This window comes from Mesocricetus auratus, unplaced genomic scaffold (assembly GCF_017639785.1).
Source record: "Mesocricetus auratus isolate SY011 unplaced genomic scaffold, BCM_Maur_2.0 Super-Scaffold_100006, whole genome shotgun sequence".
Taxonomy (NCBI): Eukaryota; Metazoa; Chordata; class Mammalia; order Rodentia; family Cricetidae; genus Mesocricetus; species Mesocricetus auratus.
Genome location: NW_024429190.1, coordinates 30,407,262 through 30,432,473, shown reverse-complemented (window position 1 = coordinate 30,432,473; position 25,212 = coordinate 30,407,262).

Genomic DNA, 25,212 nt, shown 5'->3' with positions numbered 1-25,212 from the left:
ATGTAGAGAGCCAACTAGAAACAGAAATTATGTGCTGCCATAAAAATAAAAAATGAAAGAATCCAACCCATTGACCTTGAATGAACGGAAACTTGAAGGTCTATACATTCTTTTTGATAAACCTGGATTTTTCATCTAAATTTCATTCGACCTCAAGCAGACCTGTATTTGGCTTATTACTGAAATTTCATTGCTCAAATTCAATGTAAGAAGTTTTCTAATCAGAAACTAAATTTATAGAAAATCTCTACTGTATTGAGGAAGAAATAAATGTCTGTTCCCACATTTTGTGCCTTGAGAATTTGAGTTAGTTTTATTGTACTGTTTCCAAATCAGGTCTTCAATCCTAACAGGGGAAAGAATCACACCAAACCCCATCTCAGAGCCAGAGTCCTGGATGAAAAGAAATGTACAAAAGGGTCTGAGATTTACTCTAGGTTTTTAATAGGAAACTCCTGACAATCCACCACTCTTATTTTAGGTAATTGGAGTTTTGAGGACACTGAGAAGGCAGGGTCAATGATATGGTTGTCTGGGTTTTTCTTCATGGTTCCATTTAACTTCCTTGGGGCAGTCCATCTTCTTGGTTTTAGCTTTCTTGATGACCACTTCCTTTTTAACTATTCTGTCAAGAAGTCTTTGTCACTACAGCAAACTCTAAAGACAGGTGTGGTAGCTGAGCTGGTTAAACATTTTAACTTCCATGGTCACTTCACTGACTTTCTTTGAAATTTTCTCTATTTCCTCCTTCATGATCTCAGAAGAGGAGAGTCCTTTCAAAATACTAACCATTCTTCAGTACCCTAACAATTCTGTATGACAGCTTTCTTGTCACAATGCTGCTGAAAATGGAATATGATAAGCAAGGGCAACAAACAAGGCTGCTTGCTCTCTGCATGCCTTCTGACACCAAAGCTAAATAGAATACACACACACAAACACACACACACACACACACACACACACACACACACACACACAGGCTTTCTTTTTCTTTAGTCTCCTAGAGGACAACTCTGCTCTGGAAGATGCTTTTGGAAAGTCAGAGAACATCTGAGAGTCCCTTAGATTTCCTAATACCTACACACCTCTTCCCTCAGTTGACATAAACTGTAGCTCAGGAACTAAGCACCTTCCCTTGAAAGACATCTTTGTCCACTGCCAAATCTATATGTAATCAACATTTGCATTGACCTCCAGTGGTCAGTCTGTTTCAGTCTTTAAATATGGATAATGTGGTTTTCCTCACCGTTTCCTTCATCAACATACTTGTGCTTTCTTGAGTGTCATTTGAATATTTATTCTTTCAGTCCCCTGAAATGTGTCTTTGTGTCTTTTTAAATTCCTTGAATTGTGTGATAAAGATTATGGCCTTTAAATTCTTGGTTTTAACTAAGTAATTTTCATTGGAGAGCAATTTAAAGGATTGCTGGATTTTGCAGAATGAAATAATGCCTTAAACTTTCTTATCGATTTTGCAGTGTGACCTGGGCTTGTGGATTTCTTTTGTTAGTTGTGCACCTGATGTGTACACAGAAGGCTTGGATGGTACATGGGATGTGCCACCTGGTCTGAAGTGGAGGTTGGGAAAGGCATTGCTAGGGCTAATCAGTCTGACCTTGGGCCCTGGTTGTAGGACTAGGGGTAAAGGTTGGTGTTATGAATAATGCAAGCCAGGTAGGGTGAGGTGGGCTCAACAAACTGGGACAGAGCACTAGATATCCTGACTAGGCTGAGCCCAGAGGATGAGTCTGGTGCAGGCAGCCTCTAGACAACCAGAATTTAGAAGCAGTGATACAGGAGAGCAAATGTAGGTTACATGTGTCTCCTTAACCTGGGGACAAGCTAAAAGGCTCATGGAGGGGAGGGATGATCTTGTGAGGCCCAAATGGATAAAAGGAGGTTTTGACAACCGATAAGAAGCCACAGGGTAACCGAAGTTACCTCATGGAAGGGAGGGATGTTGAAGAGAACAGGAAGTTTACCTGTGCCTCTGCACCAGATGGGTAAGCTAAAGGTTAGTATGCAGGTTTCTAAGGAAAAAAAATTGACTCTGCCCGTCCATATCAAATTAGATATTAAATATGAAAAAAATGAAATATAAACACGTGAAAGAAAGAGGCAAATTGGGCAAACTTTTCTGCTACAAGTAAAACAAGAAAGAATTTTGAGACAAAACTCCATCCAGCCTAAGTGGCTACAGGAGCTAGCACAAGGAACATGGACTATATAGTTTTCTTGTTTATCAAGAAAGGCTGGGCACCAAAGGGACATTGGAGCCGTTATTAGCAAGAGATTTATCTTTCCCTAGACAATATCCAGGTAGATACGTAGAAAAGATGCTGGGTCAGCATCTCCCTCTCAGATATGGGAACAGGGTACAAAAGAGGCTGCTCTTCAGCATGGGTAGCCTGATCTTAACTGAGGAGGAAATCGGTTATTATTTCCTGATCCCCTGATAGGTAACAAGTGTTACCCAGAAGAATTTTCTGCAACAATGGAAATGTTATGCATCTACCTAGTCCAGTATGATAGTTACAGGCCTCGCCTGCCTCAATTCTTAATGTAGTGAACTTACATTTATCTGCCATGATTATAGATTTAAATGGCCATCAATTTCCAGTGGCTTCTGTTTTGGATGGCAGAGCTCCAGCAGGTATCATTGGAAACACTCTTTCTATATCAGTCTCTGCAATATTGACACCTGTCTTTCAGAGCTGTGAGACACATCACTTAAGATCTTCAGACTGACTGTGCAATAACTAAAAGTAATGAGTAGTTCAAGAGGCTGTGAGAATTTTATGTACCCTGTCTGCTTGGATACCCTGGATACATAGAATGCCAATCTCCACCCTCTCTGAGTCTGGCTTTGGTGCTTTCTGTCTACCCAAATTGTGTTTCTTAAAGTTAGTGTGTTTGGAAAGGAAATAATTTAATAGCACAGTGACTAAGCCTCACCCTTTTAGTGATTCTCTGCATCTATGCTGTAAATGTCAGAGGTACTTCTTTATTCTCTCTCCGTCTTGGGAGGGACTAAAAAGCCATAATAGCCTGGGGTTGAGTACTTCCTTTCTCTCTGGTCAGCGTGGCTCTGAGAAAACCCAATAATTTATTTTCACTTTTCCTAATAGGAGGCCTTGGTGAGAATAACTTATATCAAAATGTTCCCTTCTGTCCACTGAAAGCAACTATATATATATATATATATATATATATATATATATATAATGCTTATGTAAATCTGTGAGAATTTGGTTTAATTCTTGGTGTGGGGGGATCCTGCTCTGGTGGGATCTCCTGGAGTTGCTGACTTTCAAACTTGTTCATTCTGAGCCTTTGAGCATTTTTCCCCATTTAAAGCTCAGTTTTTCCTCCACTGGGCATCCATTCCCAAGAAAGTTCACACTGGTAAATTTCAACTTTCCCTATACACTTATTTTTAAATATTAGGAGTCAAAGGACTATCTGGGTCTTCACTTCTCTAATAAGTCTAAGAAGAAATCCTAATCTTTTTATTTGTTGATCTTTTTCATTGATGCTAGGGAAGAGAAAAGTCTAGAGAGTATTAAGTGGCTAAACTGGATGATGGAAAAGAAGAAATGGGCATGTGAGGAGGAGAAAGTGAATGTAGAAAGATTAACAGGAAACAGTATAAGAAGAAGGCAGGGAGAATATATGAGAGAAGGAGAAAACAGGGAATGATGTGAAGAAGGAAAACTAATACAAGGAGGAACACATGACTACCACAACCACTACCCCCAGTTCTGGTAGTTTATAGACCTTTAATAAATGTGAGTTTCTCACCATTTCTCTTGATGATGTCTCAAAAGACAAAATTAAGGTGCCACTCTCTGTTCATCATTCCATACTACAAGCTTCTCTCTTCTAGGGTGGCACCCTTCTTTGTACTAAGTTTATCACCTGTATGGAAGTCTTCTCACTGTTGAGTCACAGATAAACTAGGATCAGATAAAGCACAGGGTTCAAATTAAAGCCACCAACGTTTCCCTTGAGCCTGAAGATCTTCTATATATAGAGGTTAGTTAACTAGTGCTTGGCATGATCCCTTCTGCCAACCGTCATCACTTCCACAGAGTACCTCTTAGGTTTCATCTGCTCTTTCCATCAATTCAGACCTCAAAAGGAGAACATAACAAGGTATTTCCGGTTCATAATATCTTTTCATAGACTCTGTGGTGGTTTGGGAAAAAAATGGCCATGAAAGGGAGTGACAGTTTTAGGAGGGGTGGCCTTTTTGAAGTAGGTGTGGCTTTGTTGGAGGAAGTGTGTCATTGTAGAGGTGGGCTTTGAGATCTCTTTTGTTCATGCTTTCCTCAGTGTGGTACTCAGTCCACTTCCTGTTGCCTTATGATCAAGATGTAGCCAGCACGATGTCTGCCTTCAGATCACCATGTAGTTTGCTATAATGATAATAGACTGAATCTCTGAAATGTAAACCAGCACCTCAATTAAATGTTTTACTTCTAAAGAGTTGCCATAACCATGGGGTCTCTTCACAGCAATAGAAACCCCATCTAAGACAGAAGTTGGCACCTGGGACTGGGGTATTGCTGTAATAGGCCTGACCATATCTTTGTTCAGAAGGATTGGGACTTTGGTACTTTGTGTTAGGAAAGCAGTGGAATGCTTTACTCACTACTTAATGAGCCATACTAGTAGGAATGTGGAAGATAGAGGTGCTAAGAGTTATTTGAAATCTTGAGGAATTGCTCAAGAGGTTACAGAGGAAAATAATATTAATATGTGGCCTAGAGATCATTCTTGTGATATTTTGTTGAAGAATGTGGCTGATTTTTACCCTTGTCCAAAGAATCTGCCTTCAGCTAAAGTGAAGAGTTTTGGATTAATTCCATTGGCAGAAGAAATCTCCAGCCTAGTATAGACTCAGTTATGAGGTTATTAGTGTTAATTCTGTTGAAGTTTTATAATTAAAAGGAGCAAGATGAGAAAATACAAAATGTACAGATTGAGAAAAGGGTACCAGTAAGTTACATAGAGCTAAATTCTGTGTTCAAAGAAATAAATAGATAAATAAATAGAATAAAGGGAGTAGTGACCTTGGGGCAAGACCCCACACAGCTAAATTTCAAACTTGTGAAAAGGAGTTGAAGAAAATTTTAGAGCAGGGTGTGGTAGTGCACATCTTTAATCCCAGCACTAAGAAGGTAAAAGCTGGCAGATCTCTGAGTGTGAGGATAGTCTGGTCTACAGAGCAAGTTTCAGGACAGCAAAACTCATGCCGTGAAAGAAGGAAAAGTGGTGAAGATGTAATTGAACAAAGGGGCCATGTTCCAGCCCCAGTAAGCAGCAGAACTTGGCAGCATCAGTCATGTGGTTCTAAAGTTAAGGATGGAAGAAAGGGGCTAAGGAATTTGCCCCTGAGCCTAAGAAAATCCATTGCAGACAGGCATGTGTCAGGCAAGGGTGTCCCAGAAGTGAGGCCTAGAGAGGCCATTGTATGAAGTTGTGAAGTTGAAACATGGATTTCCTTAGAGATCTCATGATGTTAGAGCCATGGGATACCTGCCAAGAAGAGCTGCTAAGAGGGTGTAGGACCAGCCCAATAGAAAAAAGTGTGTTGTAGTCTAAAAGGAATTGGAGATCTGAAGAGCATTTGATATCAGACATGGAGATGCAGAGTTTGGAGTCAGTACAGCTGGATTTTAGTCTTATTTTGGTCCAGTATTTCTTCACTATGCTTCCTTCACTGCATTTTAGAATGGTAATGTACATTGCTTGCCATTAAGATGTTGGAAGTATGCTGCTTCCTTTTGATTTTGATTTTACAGGGGATTGCAGTTCCCCTGAACTCAGGAGAAACTTTGAACTTCAGATTTTAAATAAGTCTGAGGCTGTTATAGACTACAGGGACTTTTTAAGTTGTACCATATGCATTTTTGCATGATGATATGGCTACAAACCTTTGGGGGCTTGGGAGTGGAATGTGGTAGTTTGAAAGAAAACTATCCACAAAAGGAGTGGCACTGTTAGAAGGTGTATGTCTGCCTGCATGCTACCTGCTCTCTGCCATGATGATAATGAACTGAGCCTCTGAGCTACCATCACAATTAAACGGTTTCCAATATGAATTGCTATGGTCATGGCGTCTCTTAACAGAAATATAAACTAAGACAGACTCTCATATAAAATGTGTTAATTCTTTCATTTGCTTAATATTTATTAAATGCTCATTTGATTCCACATATTATTTTAGAAATTGATGACATGGTAGTGGGTCAAGGTAGACATTATTTTTAGTGAACTCAGGTGGTAGAAAGAAAAATGTAAGTGTCTTCTGACACAAATCAAAGCTAAAATCCATATATAGGTAGAAAACTTTGTAAAATCTACCCAGAAGATGTAAAATAAGAAAAAAAGAAATGAAAAGGCCAAAAATCAAATGCCAGACACAAGCGGTAGCTACTAAAATCTGTGAGTCTTACAGCCGAACCTAATAGCTGCATCCAGCATCCAAAAGCCTGGGGAGAATTTGCATTCAGAGAAACTTGGAAGGCACAGTTAACAATAAATCAGTATCCCAGATGCACACTAAAGTTTAATATTTTCATCTGGGTAAGGACAACTTTCACAAACAAATGTGACACAGCAGCACCTAGATCTTGTTTTCCAATGTCTTCTTAAGATAGTGTGGTTACCTGACACCATGGTCATTTATAAAGTACAGAAGATGAAATTAGACCATATTGCCATGCTACTATATAAGGAAGTCTCTTCAAAACAGATTAATGGAGGCATGCCACAGGGAGATAAGAAATAATAGAAAAGATTCCTTTACGGTCAATTTGGAAAATTATGATTATTAAAGCTAATATAATCACAGTGAACTACAACCCAAAGTACAACATAGATATCATAAGTCATAGAGATATACATAAACAGTTGGATAAATAAAGAATGAAAAAGAAATCACCCATATAAATTGCCAAATAATGTGTGTACATCTTCACCTTCTAGTACTAACATTACAGTATATTTTATTTATTTTTACTATTGTTTCCATTATATATTATGCCATAGTTCATAAGTCAAGAGACATGGATGAAAGTAAACATTAAACATTATCTAAAACCCATTTGATTAAATGGATGGTAAATAATGAGGAGAAAAATACTGATAAAGGCCTGGGAAAATGGTTAAGTGGGCAAAGTGCTACTTATGATCCCCATGGCCTACGTAAAAGCTAGACATTGTGGCATGGCTCTGTAGCCCTAGTGTTTAAAAGGAGGCTTCAGGAGGATCATTATGACTCACTAACCAGTCTGTCTAGCCATTTCTGTGGGTTCCAGGTTCAGTGGCAGACCTTGTCTCAAAAAATAATATGCAGAACAACAAGACATCAGATGTCATCCTCTCCCTTCTACATAAACACATGCAGTGAGACACAAACACATGTAAGAAAAAGGCAAGAATAGGATAGTGATGTAACAATGTTATGACTTGAAAATACTATTATAATTTGGTATATAACACTTGCAATAAGGAATTGGATTGCTATCAGGGTAGCTTACTGTGTCAAAATGCCAGAAGCAAATTAAAGGAGGAGAGACTTATTTTGTCATTTTCAGAGGTTTCAATCATGGTGAGGAGTATGTGTTAGAAAAGAACAACTTATATCATAAGGTCTGGTAAGGAAAATAGACAAAAGAGGAAGGGAGGGAGGGAGAGGGAGGGAGGGAGGGAGAGAGAGAGAGAGAGAGAGAGAGAGAGAGAGAGAGAGAGAGAGAGAGAGAGAGAGAGAGAGAATGAAATAACACCACATGTGCTGTGCCAGAGTCCCAATACAGGACCTCACCTCTTAAAATGTCCACTAGATATCAATAGCACCTCAGGTAAATGACTAAGCATGCAATGCATGGCCACTCAGGGACATTTAAGACCTAAGTCATAATATTCAGAAAGGCTGTCAAAGTCCCAACACAATTCTTCACAGACCTTGAAAGAAACAATACTCAAGTTCATATGAAAAACAAAATACTCAGAATAGCTAAAACAATCCTGTACAATAAAAGAACTCCTGGAGACATCACCATCACTGACTTCAAACTTGACTACAGAGCTATATTAATAAAACAGTTTGTTATTGGCATAAAAACAGACAGGTTAATCAATGGAATCAAATTGAAGACACTGATATCAATCTACACATATATTAACACCTGATTTTTGACAAAGAATCAAAATGGTACAATGGAAAAAGGAAAACCTCTTTAACAAATGGTTCTGGCATAACTGGATGTTAACGAGTAGAAGATTTCAAATAGATCCATATCTAGCCCCATGCACAAAAGCCAAATCCAAGTGAATCAAGGACTTCAACATATATGCAACTACACTGAACCAGATAGGAGAGAAAGTGGGAAGTAGCCTGGAATGCATTGGCACAGGAGATCACTTCCTAAATAAAACACCAGGAGCACAAACACTGAAGTAACAATCAATAAATGGGACTTCCTGAAACTGAGAAGCTTCTGTAAGGCAAAGGAAACTGTCAACAAGACAAAATGACAGTCTACAGAATAGGAAAAGATCTTCACCAACCCCGTATGTGACAGAGGATATGGAGTCAGGGAAAACACTCCACTGCTCGTGGGATTGCAAATGTGGACAGCCAGTTTGGAAACCCGTATGACAGTATCTAAGAAAACTGGGAATCAATCTTCCTCAAAACCCAGAGATAATACCACTTCTGGGCATTTACCCAAAGCATGCTCAATCATACCACAAGGACATTTGCTCAGCAATTATTCATAATAGCTAGAACCTGGAAACAACCTAGATGCCCCTCAACTGAAGAATGGATAGGGAAAATGTGGTACATTTACACAGTGGTGTACTACTCAGGGGTAAAAAATGATGACCTTATGAAATTTTAAGGCAAATGGATAGAACTAGAAAAAAGACATTTTGAGTGATGTAACCCAGACTCAGAAAGACAAATACAGTATGTAGCCAATCATAAGTAGATATTAGATATAAAGGAAAGGATAACCCAACTACAATCCATAGCTCCAGAGAAACTAGTTTTGGGGACACCAGACCTTGTTCAGAGACCCACTTCCCCATAAGCCTGGGAGTAGGCAGCTGTAAGACAATGTTTACTAAAAACATGTTTACTAAAAACAATACAGTGCCCGGGGCAATAAGTTCCTGAAAAGGGCTGGCCCACGGAAACTGCCCTGACCTCGACCTTTTCCAAAGACTAACCACCTCTTCTGACCACCACCCAAGTCAGCCTCTGGTGTCAGGGTATATAATAACCAGCCAGAGTAGGAATAAAGGAGAGCCTTCTTGAGGAGCCTTCTGGTCTGTATCATCAATCCCTGACACCCTCTGTGCATTCTTGGACACAGGCTGCTCAGCAGGAGTGGCAACTAGTTAACACGAAGGACCCTAAGAGGAACACATAGATCACCATGGGAAGGGAAATTAGACAAGATCTATGGTGCAAACTGGGGGCATGGAGGGTGGTAAGAGGGGTGAATGACATGGCTGAGGCAGGGCGGGATACAGTGGAAGAGCAATGAACGAGAGATTTTAGTAGAGAGAGCCACTATGAGCTAAGGGGGAAACCTGACGTTATGTTACCTCTCAAGAATCCACAAGGACGACTCCAGCTAAGTCTCCTAGAAGATTCCTAAACTGGCCTACCCTAGTAATCACATTTATGAATAACCTAATTATCATCATAGAGCCCTCATACAGTAATTGATGGAGCCAGATGCAGAGATCCGCAACCAAAAATCAGGACAAGCTCAGGAAATCCAGTTGAAGAGAGGGAGAAGGGATATATAAGCAAGAGAAGTCAAGACCATGATGGAGAAATCCCCAAAATCACTGTGTCTAGGCTGAACAAGGTACCTCTTCATATAGAATGCGCTCCACTAAGTCAGTTTGTGCATTAGAGTTATATTTTATGACAGTGGCCTCTATATTGTCCCAGCTGCACCACTATCTTTAAGGGAGTCTAGTTCCCCATTTGTCAGACCAGAGTCAATCCCACTAGCTTGCCATCTGTTTCAGGAAGAGCATTCTAGATTGTCTGGAGTTGTGGATTGTAGACTGGGTGTCTTTTGCTTTATGTCTAGCATCTACTTATGAGTGAGTACATACTATATTTGTCTTTTTGGTTTTGGGTTACCTCACTCAGGGTGGTTTTTTTCTAGTTCTGTCCATTTGCCTGCTAATTTTAGGATGTCTTACCACTGAATAGTGCTCCATTGTGTAAATATGCCACATTTTCTTTATCCATTTTTCAGTAGAGTGGCTTCTAGGCTGTATCCAAGATCTGACTATTTAAGAATAATGAACATAGTTGAGGAAATGTCCTTGTAGTGTGATTGAGCCTGCTTTTGGTATATGCCCAAAAGTGGTATTGCAGGGTCTTGAGGTAGGTTGATCCCTAATTTTCGGAGAAATCAATATATCAACTTCCACAGTGGCTGTACAAGTTTGTATTCCCACCAGCAATGGAGGAGTCTTCCCCTTTATCCCCAATCTTCTCCAGCATAAGCTGTAATTGGTGTTTTAGGTCTTAGCCATTCTGATCAGTAAGACAGACTCTCAGGGTGGTTTTGATTTGCATTTCCCTGATGATTAAGGATGTTGAGCATTTCCTTAAGTGTCTTTCTGCTATTTGACATTGTTCTGTTGAGAATTCTGTTTAGATCTGTACCCCATTTTTAACTGAATAATTTGGTAGTTTAATGTCTACTTTCTTGAGTTCTTTGTATATTTTGGAAATCAGCCCTCTGTCAGATGTGGGGTTGGTGAAGATAATTTCCCATTCTGTAGGCTGTCATTTTGTCTTGTTTACTGAATTCTTTGCTTTACAGAAGATTCTCAGTTTCAAGGGGGTGCCATTTATTAACTGTCAAATACAGTATCTGTGTTCTTGGGGTTTTATTTAGGAAGTGGTCTCCTGTGCCTATACATTCAAGTGTATTCCCACTTTCTTTTCTGTGAGGTTCAGTGTAGATGGATTTATATTGAGGTCTGTGAACCATTTTGACTTGAAATTTGTGAATGTTGAGAGATATGGATCTATATGTGTTCTTCTACATGTTGACTGCCAGTTATGCCAGCCCAGCACCATGTGTTGAATATATTTCCTTTTTTCCATTTTATATTTTTAGCTTCTTTGTCAAAAATTAGGTGTTCATAGGTATTTGGATTGATATTGAGGTCTTTGATTTGATTCCATTGGTCCACCTGCCTGTTTTTATGCCAATATCAACATGTTTTCATTACTACAGCTCCATAGTAGTTCGTCAAGTCAGAGATGGTGATGCCCCCAGATGATCCCTTGCTGTACAGGGTTGTTTTGGCTATCCTGGGTTTTTGTTTTTTCATATGAAGTTGAGTATTATTCTTTCAATGTCTTTGAAGAATTGTTCTGGGCTTTTGATTGAGCCTGCAGTGAGTCCGTAGGATATTTTTGGCAGGATTGTCATTTTTACTGTGTTGATCCTACCTGTCAAAGAGAATGTGACATCTTTCCATATTCTGATATCTTCTTTAAACACTTGAAGTTCTTATCATACAGGTCTTTCACCTGTTTGGTTAGAGTTACCCCAAGATATTTTATGTTATTTGTGACTATTGTGAAGGGTGATGTTTCTCTGATTTCTTTCTCAGTCCATTTATCATCTGCATATAGGAGGGCTACTTATTTTTTTGAGTTAATCTTATATCCTGTTACATCAATGAAGGCATTTGTCAGTGTAGGAGTTCTCTGGTAGAACTTTTGGGGTCACTTATGAATACTATCATATCATCTGCAAATAGTGAAATTTGATTTCTTTCTTTCCACATTTTATCCTCTTCATCCCCTTTTTTGTCATATTTATCTTGCTAGAAATTTGACTATTATATTAAACAGATATGTGGGGAAAATTTTTAAGAGTACAAAAGCATTTAAATTGAACTTCAATAATCGGACCAGCAGTATCCCAGTTGGTGGGCAAGCTCTGTTTCTTACAGATGCTACTTTGAGACACAGGTTGATGAACTTTTTAGGGTCATATGGTGAAGCTCAAATGGACTCCAGACTCTCATAGAATCTGACAACTAAATACTAAGCAACTTCCTAGACTGTGTTATTTGAAACCTCTTCACAAGAAATAGAAACTGATTTCATCTAAATTTTGCAGTGTGAAAATGTGACCCCTATATTTTTCTAATGAGCCCAGCATGGTGAGAGGGGTTAAATGAATTAGTCCCTGACTGAGTCTGCAAGGTCCAAGGAAATAAGCACATGACCCCAGAGCTTTTCTCTAGGCCTCTTTCTAAAACAAACTTTCAAACTCAGAGAAAATCCCAGCTAAGTCCTCCACCATAACAATACCCATTATTCCTTGATGCTTTTGAGATGAAAGTCAAACTTTTGAGAATAGCAAGGAGGCCCTTTGTGATCTATAACTCTTCCAGACTCGCCTTGAATTTTGCCTTCAAAGCCATTCACAGCAATCCACAGGTTTCCTGGTTCCACACTCCTGCACATTTGGTGCTTATGCCATGTTGTTCGAGCTGCCTGAAATAGTCACCATTCCCACCTCAATTCACAGTTTCAGATGGCATGTTGTCAGCCACCTGACCCTTCAGTCTTTGTGATGAGGAAGAGTATACTACAACTCTCTGTTAAAGCTTCTTTTATCATTCCAATCTTCTCAGAAATGTCTACCTCCCTATGAAATGACTTACCAGGCTAGTTTGCAAGAGACAGAGAGGTTCCCTTGAACTCAGAATTTCAGAGCTAAAACACAGAGAATTCCAAGTAACCCTGGTCAACACGGTCATCATACTATGCCTCTCTAAGTCTCCATATTCTTTTTATTTTGTCATTATGAATTCCATACTGCATTGCGCATACTCATAGATTGCCTACTAAAGCATAAACTCAAAAGTCAGTGACCTTGCTTCATTTGTTTTTGTAGCCCTAGGCAGGGTTTCTAAGAAGCTTACTTGGGGTATTTTGGTTTTGTTTTGTTTTGTTTTTTAAATACCAATGTTCAGGTCTTCAGCCCCGAGAGATTCTTATTTAATTGATCCGAGGTGAGGCCTGGGCCTGGGTTATTTTTTTAAGCTTAACCAAGTGATTCTAATGTTCAGTCAAGGTTGTGAACACCTGCTAGAGGGTAATGATTCTCAGCTGGGAGTAGTGTGAACATCAGATCCACACACATCACCCTAGGCCCAACTACCCACAGATTCCAATTTAATTCATCTGGAATGGGGTCTGGGCAGCTGTATCATTAAGCATCAGGTGAGTCTAATTCATAGCTATAGTTAACCACAGCTTAAATTTATGTGTAGAAAACCTAACTGAATTCCAAGGTAATTGCTGCCATTAACTCTTGCCATCCCTAGAAATAGGAATACATGCTGATCAGAAACAAATTGTGATGCTGAATTAAATCAATACCTTCAACATACAGTTCATTATATTGTGGACATTTTCTCTCCCCCAAACCCTCTGTATCTTTGGCCCTCCATATCAATATTAACAGAGAATAACCCTGACTGCTTTTAAATACTCCTAAGTTATGCTCAAACCATCTCGTAACTGTAGTCCCAATCTCTGTCACTTCCACATATTCATGGCTACCTTTTCCTTCCTTACCAGAATGTAGTGGTTGGTGTAACTGAACTGCACTCCTTCCCATCTCCCTCCCACATCTCTGTGATCAATATAACCTGTGACCCTAAGGCTTCATCATACTCAAACACTCTAGCTAACTCCCCAGCTTTTTGTTTTGCCTAAAAGGACTCTGGGGGATTTGTCTTGGTTCTTTCAGGTCACTGAAGTGAGAGCTCTCATAGTCTCCCTTTCTTATAGCTTGAAACACTTCCTCTTTATCATTCAGCGCAACACCCATTTTTGTTTCATCATAATAGATATATTCTGAAATCATCTTCCTTTACGGGCTCTTAATTTTTGTGTGACTCCCACCTACTGGGTGTAAGCTTCAGAATGAAAACAAATGTGCACCTTGTTTCTTGTTGTATCACCAGAACCTTAATGGTACCTAGCTGCCAATATTCACAGAAATAAAATTGTTAAAAATACATATATATATACATATATATATTTCTTCAAAGCATCACCATCATTCTCTCAAACTCTTCTCATGAGTTTTACCTATCCAACGTTTTGTAAGTACTTCTCCATGCCAAACTAGGGAGTTGTGAAACCAGCAATTCCCTTCATATTTCAAAAAGTAGCAGAGGACAAAATGAAGATGCTGAAGACATGAGTTATTAGCAGTTACTATGTGCTTATAAGACAATGGTTTAAAAATTAGTGATTCTAATTATTTTACTTCGCGAAAAATTCCTGCAATCTATTTTTTTCCTGATGCCCAATCTAATACAAGAAGAGAAACGACTATATAGTTTAGAAAAACTAAACTGCCTATCCATCAGGAAAGAAACATAAAGCCTATTAAAAAGAATGTGCATGGGGGTCATTTAGGACAAGGCAAACAGTCCTTCATAGCTCAGTAGCCCCCTACACGACAGCACATTTCAATAATTGATACCCACAGTGATGATCTTGTATTATTAAAGCAAAATTCTCCTCCAGAGTCTCTGGTCAGGTGTGTTCCACTTCTATTAGAAGCATTTCCATTTGAAATATTCAAATCACCTTTGAGGGAACAAAATGAGATATGCTTTAGATATTGAGAACATCTCATTGGTACGTTTACTCTCAGAGGATTCCAGAGAATTTAAACATATATGCTTGCCCACATATTTCTGCTAGTGACTAGGGTGTTCTTTAGCAGACAGGAGCTGAATCACCCCTGTCCTTGGAAACCCCTCTGTGCACCTTAGTTCAGAAGGTTCCATGCTAAAGGTCTCCAGAACCCCAGTAGCCCAAGAAGCTGTCTGACTTCAGTAACCCTCATTTTCCACGGGGAAGAGAATGGGCCATCATTGCCCTCTTGGATACCCTTTAAGCTTGTGCTCTTGCCAGATAAGCTGAAGGGATAGCAATTCTCAAAGTCACTGGCATTTATTGAAAGCCAAAGAAATTAGTGAGCTCTGACATTTATAGGTCTTAAACATTAAAGAAGTTAAAAGTAGTTGGAGCAAGGTTCAATTCTTAAATGTAATGCCATACGACTTGCTGCTAATTCGCCAATAATTACTCTGTTTATTATTTCAACAGCTAGATTTACAGTTCCACTTCAGCCCTAACGTTAACAACATGGTCTCTCACCTTCCAAACTTTTCAATTTCACAGTGACCTCAGTTGCCTCTGATGGGGCATTCCTTAATGGTCCACAATAATGGGTCCTTATTGTATGTCAGGGTTTGTTATGATTACTTCACCTGTGTTAATTCATTTACTTTACAATGAACCAACAAGGTAGGAAGTGAGGAGGAATTCATTTTCCAAATGTGTTTTTGGAAAATACAAAGGGCTTCAGCAATTTAGTCAAGGATATATAGAATTAGCTAAGCCATTGGTGTGGCCATGATGGCTACCCAGAGGTTGTGTCATTACTTAACCATTCAGCAACACGATCTGGGAAAAAAAACAGTTTCAGTTGAAGCAAAGATGATATACATATGCTACTTACGGAAGACAGAAGTCACTAAGCTTCCCCTTGACTTCTTTCCTCTTTTCTCTGTTCTAGAACCAATGCTCCTTACCATCCATAGCATTCTGCAAATGAACAGCACTGGCTATCAAGTCTGTGTAAAGCAGCCATGTAGAAGGAAGCTGCTGCTCAATGCCACTGTGATATTTGCTATTGAACAGCCCAGGTGGTCTGCTCAGCAAAGGCTCCCACTAAAGATCTTACTGCCAACAAGGTAAAAGCTACTGGGTAGTTTAAGTTTTGAGACATGTTTTATATTTTACTTTATTCAAATATACTTGGTCTTGGTTTAATATTTACTTCTAACTTAGTCTTTTTCTTTTAAACTACAGAGAACTTGTATAGCATGGTAGATAGATAGATGAGAGTAGATAGGTAGATGATAGTAGATAGATAGATAGATAGACAGATAGATGATAAAAGATAGATAGATGATACAGACATGTAACTACATAAATGAATGTCATATGCCATTCATATGTAGGATCTACATGTATGTATTTTCATTAATTCATAGTTATTGTTTTATCCTATCAAAGAAAGTAGTGAAAGGTAACTTTGGAGCAGATGTAACTCAGAAAGGAGGCGGGCATAGCTTATCTGTATGGATCAAAGTAAACAAACCCATCAAGAAAGCTTGACTCTACACAAAATAAAGCCTCTGATGAGGCCAGCAGGTTCCTGCCTTGAAAGAAGTCATTTCTTTCAGACAGGTCTGAGCCTGGACTCTGATGCTGGGGTAGATAGGCACAGCCTCTTCACCTCTTCTGAGAGAGACGCCGGGCTCAGTGGGTATGGGTGAATGAGAAAACTCTTTTGGCTTTTCAGTGAATACAGAATAAATGTCACTTTATTTGGAAATGACCTTTCTGCTATTCTCATCTTTGTATATAAAGTGGCTGTGTGAGAGAATCCAGGTCTAGGAATTTCATTTCTGAAGCTCCAGCAGATTCATCCCATAGACATTTTCAAGATGGATGGGCTGAAAAGTATCAGCAACAGGGAACAGAGTTGATTTCTTCAGTGATCTGGAAAGAGTCAACACCATTAGGTTCTCCTCCAGTGCAATTCAGCGAAGGCTTGGGAGTGTTATCAGATGAGTGGTTGAGTATAGATGTTAGTGTAATTCTTAAGAAAGAGATTTTGGGGAAGTGGGTTCCCTTAGGAGCAGCGATCACAAATACCCCTGTCCATAAAACTCAGTGATTCAAGTTAACTTGAAATTTTAGGATGGGAATCCCTATGCTGCTGTTGATTAAAACAATTGTCTACACCATTAGAGGTTGCAAGAAAAAAACACACATAGAGAACTGACACAAACATGTTTTTTTTTTTTGAAATAGAGTTTCTCTGTATTACTTTGGAGCCTGTCCTGGAACTCATTCTGTAGACTAGGCTGGTCTCGAACTCACAGAGGTCAGCTTGCCTCTGTCTCCCAAGTGCTGGGATTAAAGGTGAGTGCAACCAACACCCAGCTGACACAAACATGTCTTAAACAGCAGGCTTTTGCAAGAGGAGAATAGTGTAGTTGGTACAAGCTAAGAATGGTTGCAAATGTGTTGCATGCTTCCTAGACTAATAAAGCAATGCCAAAAGCAATCAAGCTACTAAAAAATCTCAGCTGTCCTGTAAATGGATGATCATTATTATAGTAAATCACTGTGCACCTAAGAACAAATGCAGTTTGCAGTTCAGTGTAATTCAGCGGCTGGGTTTCATCACCAGCTCTCCATAGCAGTGTCATCTGTCACAGGAGAACACCAGGTAATTTCACTTTGAAGACCTAACAGTGGTCTAATTAAACAACAACTGTAATTTCCTCCCTTTTCTGTTCCCTACCCTCCATGGATAGTCACCCTCATTTGAGAATGATTACCTAGTTATTTGAATGTCAGTTTAGGAGAGGTATTCTTCCAGAATCCTGGACAGAAGTCGCACATTATTTCCATTAGGCATTACATGGGAAGACTTTCTCACTTATACATAGAAAAACCAAATAAAGTATGGTCCATATGCACTGAACTGTAAGCTGACTGAAAGGAATACTGAATCTTGTTGGCTGAAGGGGAACCTTCTAGTCCAAGCCAGATACTTAGGACACAATGCTAAAATTATTGAGTACAGCGAAGAATCAATTTCATTAATCTAAAGTCCATTAAGACAGACAGAGTGTTAGATTTACAAGTCTTAAGTTTGGGTTTTGATCTGAACTTTTCTATGATGAAAGCCAGCTATTATGTATTTATTTATGACTAGTATATTGACAGGTTACAAGTATGGGTTGTGAAGGATAAGCTATGTTCCATTGCACTATTTTAAATGCAGTATTGATATACAAATAATTATTATGCTAATTTCACAGCATCTTGATCTACTCATTAGCACAGATACAAAGAATCAGCATGGTGTGGTGGAAAAGCATTAAAAGGGTAATTAGGAGCCCTGGGCTCTGATCCCAGATCCACCACTCATTAGCAATGTCACCTTGGCCAAGTCATTTAACCCCTCTGAGCTTGCTTCTTCACCTGTAAAGTGAAGAGATTGAACTAAGGTGCATGGGGTGCCCCATAACATCCTTTGTCTCTATGATCTTGGTCAAAAACTTGGTGGCAATCACACTTTCATCACCCTCTCTCTTTGTATGCAGTGTTCTCCCTTTGATCACACAACTGGGTTTTGCACCTGCTGTCTTCCTGAGTCAGAGAAGCCCCACCCCTCCCCCACCACCCCTGCCCATTGTCTATACATCCCTGACAGTCTTCCTGAAATAACAAACAAACAAACAAACAAACAGAAGCCCTCTATATTTTTCCCCAGTGTCTTACTCTCTGTATCTTGGCCCACTGAGAATCTCAGTGCTAATCACCATCTACTACAAATAGCAGCTTCTCTGATGATGGTTGAAGAGTAAGTCTGTTTAACACTATGCCCATTTAGGAGAATGATAGTGGAATTTAGTAGAATAGTAGGTTTTCTCTTAGAGCCTATTGTAGGTTTCAGCGGACGCTGTAACGATAAGCAACACTTACTGGAAGTAAATCTAAGTATTTATTGTAGAAATACTTCACAAGATACCAAACAAGTAACCCAAACGAGACAAGCCATTTTCCTCGGTCGAGCCGGAAGCCGAACTCCAGGAAAAGAGACCGAGACTTCCTGTGTGCTGTCTTTTATACCTTCCCCCGTAACGCCCCCTAGCCATGCCCAAAAGTGGGCCTGGCTAGTGACGTAGTTCCGCCTACGTACGTATACGTCTTTACGTCCAGCCGTATACGTCTTTAGTCCTGCCTAAAGTGGGTGTGGTTAGCGGTGTGGTAAACTGCCCTTTTATTACCTCATCTGTATGCGCCTCTAATAAGTCACATGTTTAATGGTGGCATCAGACTTCCTCCTACAGCCTATGTTTTTTCTATCAGAGGTACTTTGTCCAGCAATTGTTTTCATCTTATGGAGTGGGACTTAAATCCAGCCTGAAGTGGTTGATTACTCCCATGATTTTCATGTGGCCATTGCTCCTGTGAGCATGTCAGATATTATTTTAGCTCATAGGGTTTAATATGAATGATGATGACTTTTCTCCTCCAGTAACAGGCATGGTTTCTTCCAAGACTATGAAAGCTAGCAAGTAGGGATGAAACTTCCAGGTAATGCTCCACCTTGAACTAGACAGCTGTATCATATTCTTTCCTCCCAAGGCTCAGAGATGATTTCAAAAGAGGTGATGGAAGAAATGTAAGAGCTAGAGGTGGTAGATGAATACAAAGAAACAGTACTCTTCAAACACAATACATCAGCTGTGCATTAGAACCCACAGCAATTGTGACAGCATATACAAGCCCTACACAAGCTCCAAGTCTTAGCTTGGAGAGGGGAGGAAGACACAAAGTTCCACTTCTAGCCAAGGATATATTGGCAATGGTTGCTGCTTGGAGTGGGAGAGTCAGTTTTCTTTAAGAATGTTGCCCTGGTGATTTGTGATCCAGAGGAAGGCTACCCAATCAAGACTGTGTTGATTGCACAAACTTAAATCACAGTGGATACAAAGTTACGTGCTTAGGAAAGGGGACAGGTTTTAAGGAATCGAGAGAGGGATGATTTGATCAAAAACACTATAGGAAATGACTAAAAATAAATCTTTGAGAAATACAGGTTATACAATGATATATAACCAGCCTGTTTCCATCCTCTACTTTCCCTGTATTCTCTCTAACTCTTCCATTTCCTAGTTTTATATCTTGTTTTTTTTTTTTTTTGACAACTTACTAAGTTCAGTCAGTGCTTCCAATACTTGGATGATTTTGGGCATTAATATATGCATGAATGGGAAACCCTAGTGTACGCATGAGTGTGGGCCCCAAAACACACATGAGTGGGAAGCCATCACATGGAACACAGAAAACCTACCCATGACCATATCCTCAACAAGCCTCCTCTCCCAACAGCTAACAGCCAATAGCACCACGGTAAAATGGGCCTGGAATTTTGATTGCCTTTATTGAATAAAGGTCTGTTGCAGGAGGTAGCAGCTGTTGTGAGCTCGTGAATACAACAGCCATGTCATCCTCAGAAGGTAGCATTTCCCAACAGTTCTCCCCATCTTGCAGCTCTTACATTCATTTAGCCCCTTCTGTTCGGTTCCCTGAGCCTGGGTGGAATGGTACAGATACATTGATAAAGATATACTATTTAAGAATTTCTGAGCACTCACTTTCTCCTTGGCACTTTGGTCAGTCATGTGCTTCTGTATTTACTGAAGCTTGCAGCAAAAAGAAGATAGATTCTTTGGCTAAGGCAGAGTGTAGCACAGGTGCTGGTCTAGAGTGGCTCATACCCAAGGTCAGTAACTACTATTGAATCTACTGCAAGCTATGTCTTCTTTGACTTCCCAAGTAAAGTTCTACAGAAATCCTAACCTTCTCCTTCCTAGTATGCATCATAACATAATTTTGCATTAAGCATTGCCTCCACAAGATTGTGTATTGTGTGTATAGAGACATCTGATTTTCCTTATTGCTGGCACATACACTGTGATAACCATCATAGGTACATGTTCAATAACCAAAAAGGGAATAAAAATCTGACAGAGGGAATGAGTAGATCATATAACATCAACCTCATTGATTCATGTTTGTAAGTAAAAGTGATGGCTATCCCATGTTAATCAGACTTTCATATATGAATCTTAAAGTACAACTTTTACTTGTTTGAAATCCTACCACATTCCTTCAATTGCACTTTTTGCAAATTATCCTAAATAAAATTATGCTTATTTTAGCAGGAGTCTATTGATCAAAATTGAAGTGACATAAATTGTAAGTAAGATTTAAGGAATCTTAAATATCTTGTGGTTACTTCCATTATGAATTTGAAACTAGGTATTTTTTCCTATAAATGCAATTATTACATTCTTTGAATACACACAGAATTATCTTTAGGTTTTCATATCGTGTGTGTGTGTGTGTGTGTGTGTGTATGTGTGTGTGTGTGAACATTTACTAAACTAACTTATTGTTATGTTGTTCTTTGTGGTTTCCCTTGCTTTGCAAGCCTGTTATGTTTGCAAGCAGTTTTCCTTAGTCATTTTCTCTGATTTTTAAAACTTTCCATTGGTAATGAATTTCTATTATGAAGCACGGAAATTTCACATTTGCCGAAGTTCACTGTATGAATATATTTCATGCTATTAACTCTAGTCTCAAATCATATGCAACTAAGCACAGGTGGCCCTGTCATCTTTCTCTTCCATCACTTTCTGTTTCCAGAGAAAGAAGATTGTGATTTAAAGTAAGCACGTCATTGAAAAAATATTATTTCGTCTCCTTTGCTGATTTTTCTGGATCTGATTGAAAGACAACATGCAACAGTCGAGTGTTATGAGTCACAACTTAAACTTTCAGTGGAGAAAGATGGTGTATTATATGACAAAATTGTTATTAGAAGTATGGCTAAATAGGTCAAGATAAATAATCTAATCCGTTGTTTTGCACATGAGCCCTGGCTATGGGTCAGCAATCTGCCTTTGTACACAATAGCAGTTTCACCCAGAATCATTAGAGAATCAGAAATGCTTACAAATATCCATGAAAAGAAGTCATTCACTCGCAATTCTTTTAAATTTCCTAAAACTCAGTATGTTGGCACCAAGGGCTTCGTATTCAAAATTTCTCTACTTCAATTTGTGGATGGGTAATTGCCAAATTTCAAGGAAAGCAGAATTGGGACTACAGTTATTCTGCAAAGATGTATTCATTTTTCCAAAGTAAGAGCTTTATAGTTTGTACACTAATATCCTTTTACGCATCACTCACCTCCCAGGTTTTGGTACTTCACTAGCAAACACATTAATGTGCAGGTTCCAAGAGAGCACGCCTGTCATTTGGCTTTTCTGTTAAGAATAAATGGTTCCAAAGTTCTGAAGCAGGTGCTATGTGGGTAAATTTTTCTGCTCTGAGCCTCGTGATAGCTGCATTCATTAGACATTCAACTGGGGCTTGCTAACCAAGGATGGTCTTATTTGTTCACACGGCTTACTGAGTGGGAAGGTCTCCAATAGGAATGACTAAGAGAGATGATGATCCTTGGAATATACCTCTTTGTGTTTAAAAGTACATTGACAACATTTCCATGTCCACTGCTGAACAGAGCTGAGTAGGTCTGACAGCTCTTAGAACCTTCAGAAACTACACTATTTAACCTCTCCTTTTACTAAGAATATTCCCTTGTCTTCGTTCTAAGAAACCTCAATTGGGAAAAATGTTTTATAACTGGCAGAGAGAGACACAGGCATCTGCATGATAGCACATTCATTGAAAGCACATTACCTACCCTTGGATTCAAGGAGCTAGGCAGTGTCCACTCCTCAGAGACAGATGCAGTACCATTGAATTTCAGAGTAATATATACCCAAGGGAGTCAAGAATACACAGCTGTTTTTGTCATCTATGAAGACTGTTTAATGGTATAATTGAACTGCTTTATGTGGCAAAACACATTTTTGAACTTTAAATCATCTGCTGTTTTCACTCCAGAGTCTCACTGAGTCTGCTGACTTCTAACTTAAGCCCCTCTCTGCTTAGGCCAAAGAGCATAATGTGAGTATTCCAATTCAGGGTCAAGACAAGCAGCAGAAGGATTTCCACCATGAAGGTTTTCTCACCCTTGAGTAAAGGAAACAGAAGATTGAGGTGTTAGCAACTTCAGCCTTCATTTCCAGCATCCAGCTACGAAGATGCTAAAGAATGGGAAAGGAGGAGAGGGACCATTCAGGGAAGAGAAGGAAACACTGTGCTAGTGGGCTTTTTCCAGAGAGCAATGGAAAGCAGTTCCTGGGAACTGGGTAGCTTCTGAGTCATTATGGTGTTGATCTTTGAGTTGCCTTCAATCAAGGCAGCCAACTTCCTCTCAGCTTGATTATCATGTTGATTATCAGTAGTCCATCTCACGGTGATTATCTCATTTGGAATGATGTGACTTTGTTTTGTTTCAGGCTCTATTAAACTAACCCATTTGGAAAGTTATCCAACCAGTGTGCCACTTAGACACTGAGAGCACTCAGAAAACCTTAGGAATGGAAATTTAGTAAAAGATCCATTTTATTCCCAAATAATAAGACAATAAATAAGCAGAAAAAATGTGAAGCCCAATCCTGGTCTACAGAGTGAGTTCCAAGACAGCCTCCAATGCTACAGAAAAAATGTGAAGCCTATCACTAGTCAGAGGTAGTTCATTTTACAGTAAGAAATACTTGATGGGTTAGTGAGAGCCCAGCAGGTAAAGTCACTTACCACCATGGCTGACATACTTTGTGATTCACAAAGCAGATGGAAGAACTGATCGCCCAGAAGTTGTCCTCTGACATCAATATGTGGGCAGCAGGACATATCCATACATATATGCATCCAAACACATGAAATGAATAAATCAAAATGTAATATTTTGGAATTATTTGGGCATTTCTTTGGATTGGAGTATGCATAACCCTTCGGTAATGAGAAAAATACCTTTTGCCATCTTACCTTGTTTTCTTACAGTTTTACCGTGGTGCTTCTTGAGTGTTATGATTTTTGAATTCACATTTGACAACCTTTGCAAATTCTCTGGGGGCTGTTTTAGATTGAATTAGAGGCTTACTTTATAAGAATATGTTACTTGCAGTAATAATACCGTCAACCTTTGAGTGGGACATTAGATGTGTTTATAGGTCACACATGCAAAACACATTTTATCATCAACATTTTTACTAGTTTGTGTTCAGACTGTTTTTGGCTTTTTCTTCCAGTTGTCAAGAATCCATCTGTTTGGGTTTTTAAATGTGTGAAATCAAAATGCAGAGGCAAATCCTTATCAATGTTGGAAAAAAGATATTTAAGAACCATTCAAATCAAATTTATATTTTAGTCTTTTGATTTCCCCCAAATGGAGGTGGGGGGAAACCTAATCAACAGAAGAGCTTCTTCTCAGGGATTCATAATTCCCTTTAAGTGAGGATTCAAGAAAAACATTCTCTCCGAGCTCCATGAAGAAGAGAAAAAAGTCCCTGAACACACAGAAAAGCAACAGGGGGGAGACAATGCAGAAGAAAGTTGAAATACCTATAGTGGACTGAATTATTGCATTGCTGCATTTGGAACCAGGAACATCCATTGAAGAAATGCCTAATGGGCCTGGAAACAGTGGTAGCATCCTTAGCACTCACAGATAGCAATGCCTGAACTCAATGGGCAGGAGATAGTGCAGCTTTCTCCATGGTGACACCAAACAAATCCACATGTCCAATTCTGTTTCCAAAATATCTTCACTCTAAATAAATTGCCTAATCAATTTGGACCCTGTTAGAGGTTCTTTCTTCCAGTACTCACTGTGATTCCTGGGAAAATTATATTGACATCTAAAAGTCAAAGAACTAGGGGAAAACTGAATTATTTGAGAGCTGGAGCTTTTTTTATGCAGAAGAATATTTTTATCCAGATTTATTTTGGCCATAACCCCCCCTTCTTTTTCTATGCTGCATCCTAGGACCCCCTTCTCTTTGAGGGGCTGTTTTGTTGCAAGCATTTGGCTTGAGTTGAGTTCTTACTTCAGTCACCTTCTTGTTGGTGATCATGACAACTAAAACTGCTTTTTTTATATATTGTTCTGTGAAGGAAAATAGTATTGTTACTTGTTTATTACCTTTTTTCCCTGTAACAATGGGAGTTCCACAAAACCAGAGGTATTTGAAATTGTCTGGTAGTATACTTCTATTTGTTAGAATGTTGCCTTGTAGTGGATACTCAGTAAATACTTGTGAGTGTATTGACTTCACAGAAGTGCTGTTGGACACTGAATTGTATCCAGGTGTGTAGAAGGGGAAAGTATCCCTAAAAAAAATCAGAGATACTGATATTAGGATTATATGGAGAACCAGACAAGTCCCTGAGGCTAGGGAACTGAAAAAACCTGAATGGAATGAAGAAGGTGGCAGAGAACAGAGGATGCAGAGTCCTTCAGTCCTGGCTTTGAGCTTAGACTTTTTAAATATGATTTCGTGTATGTGTATGTGAGTGTGTGTGATTGCCATGTGCAC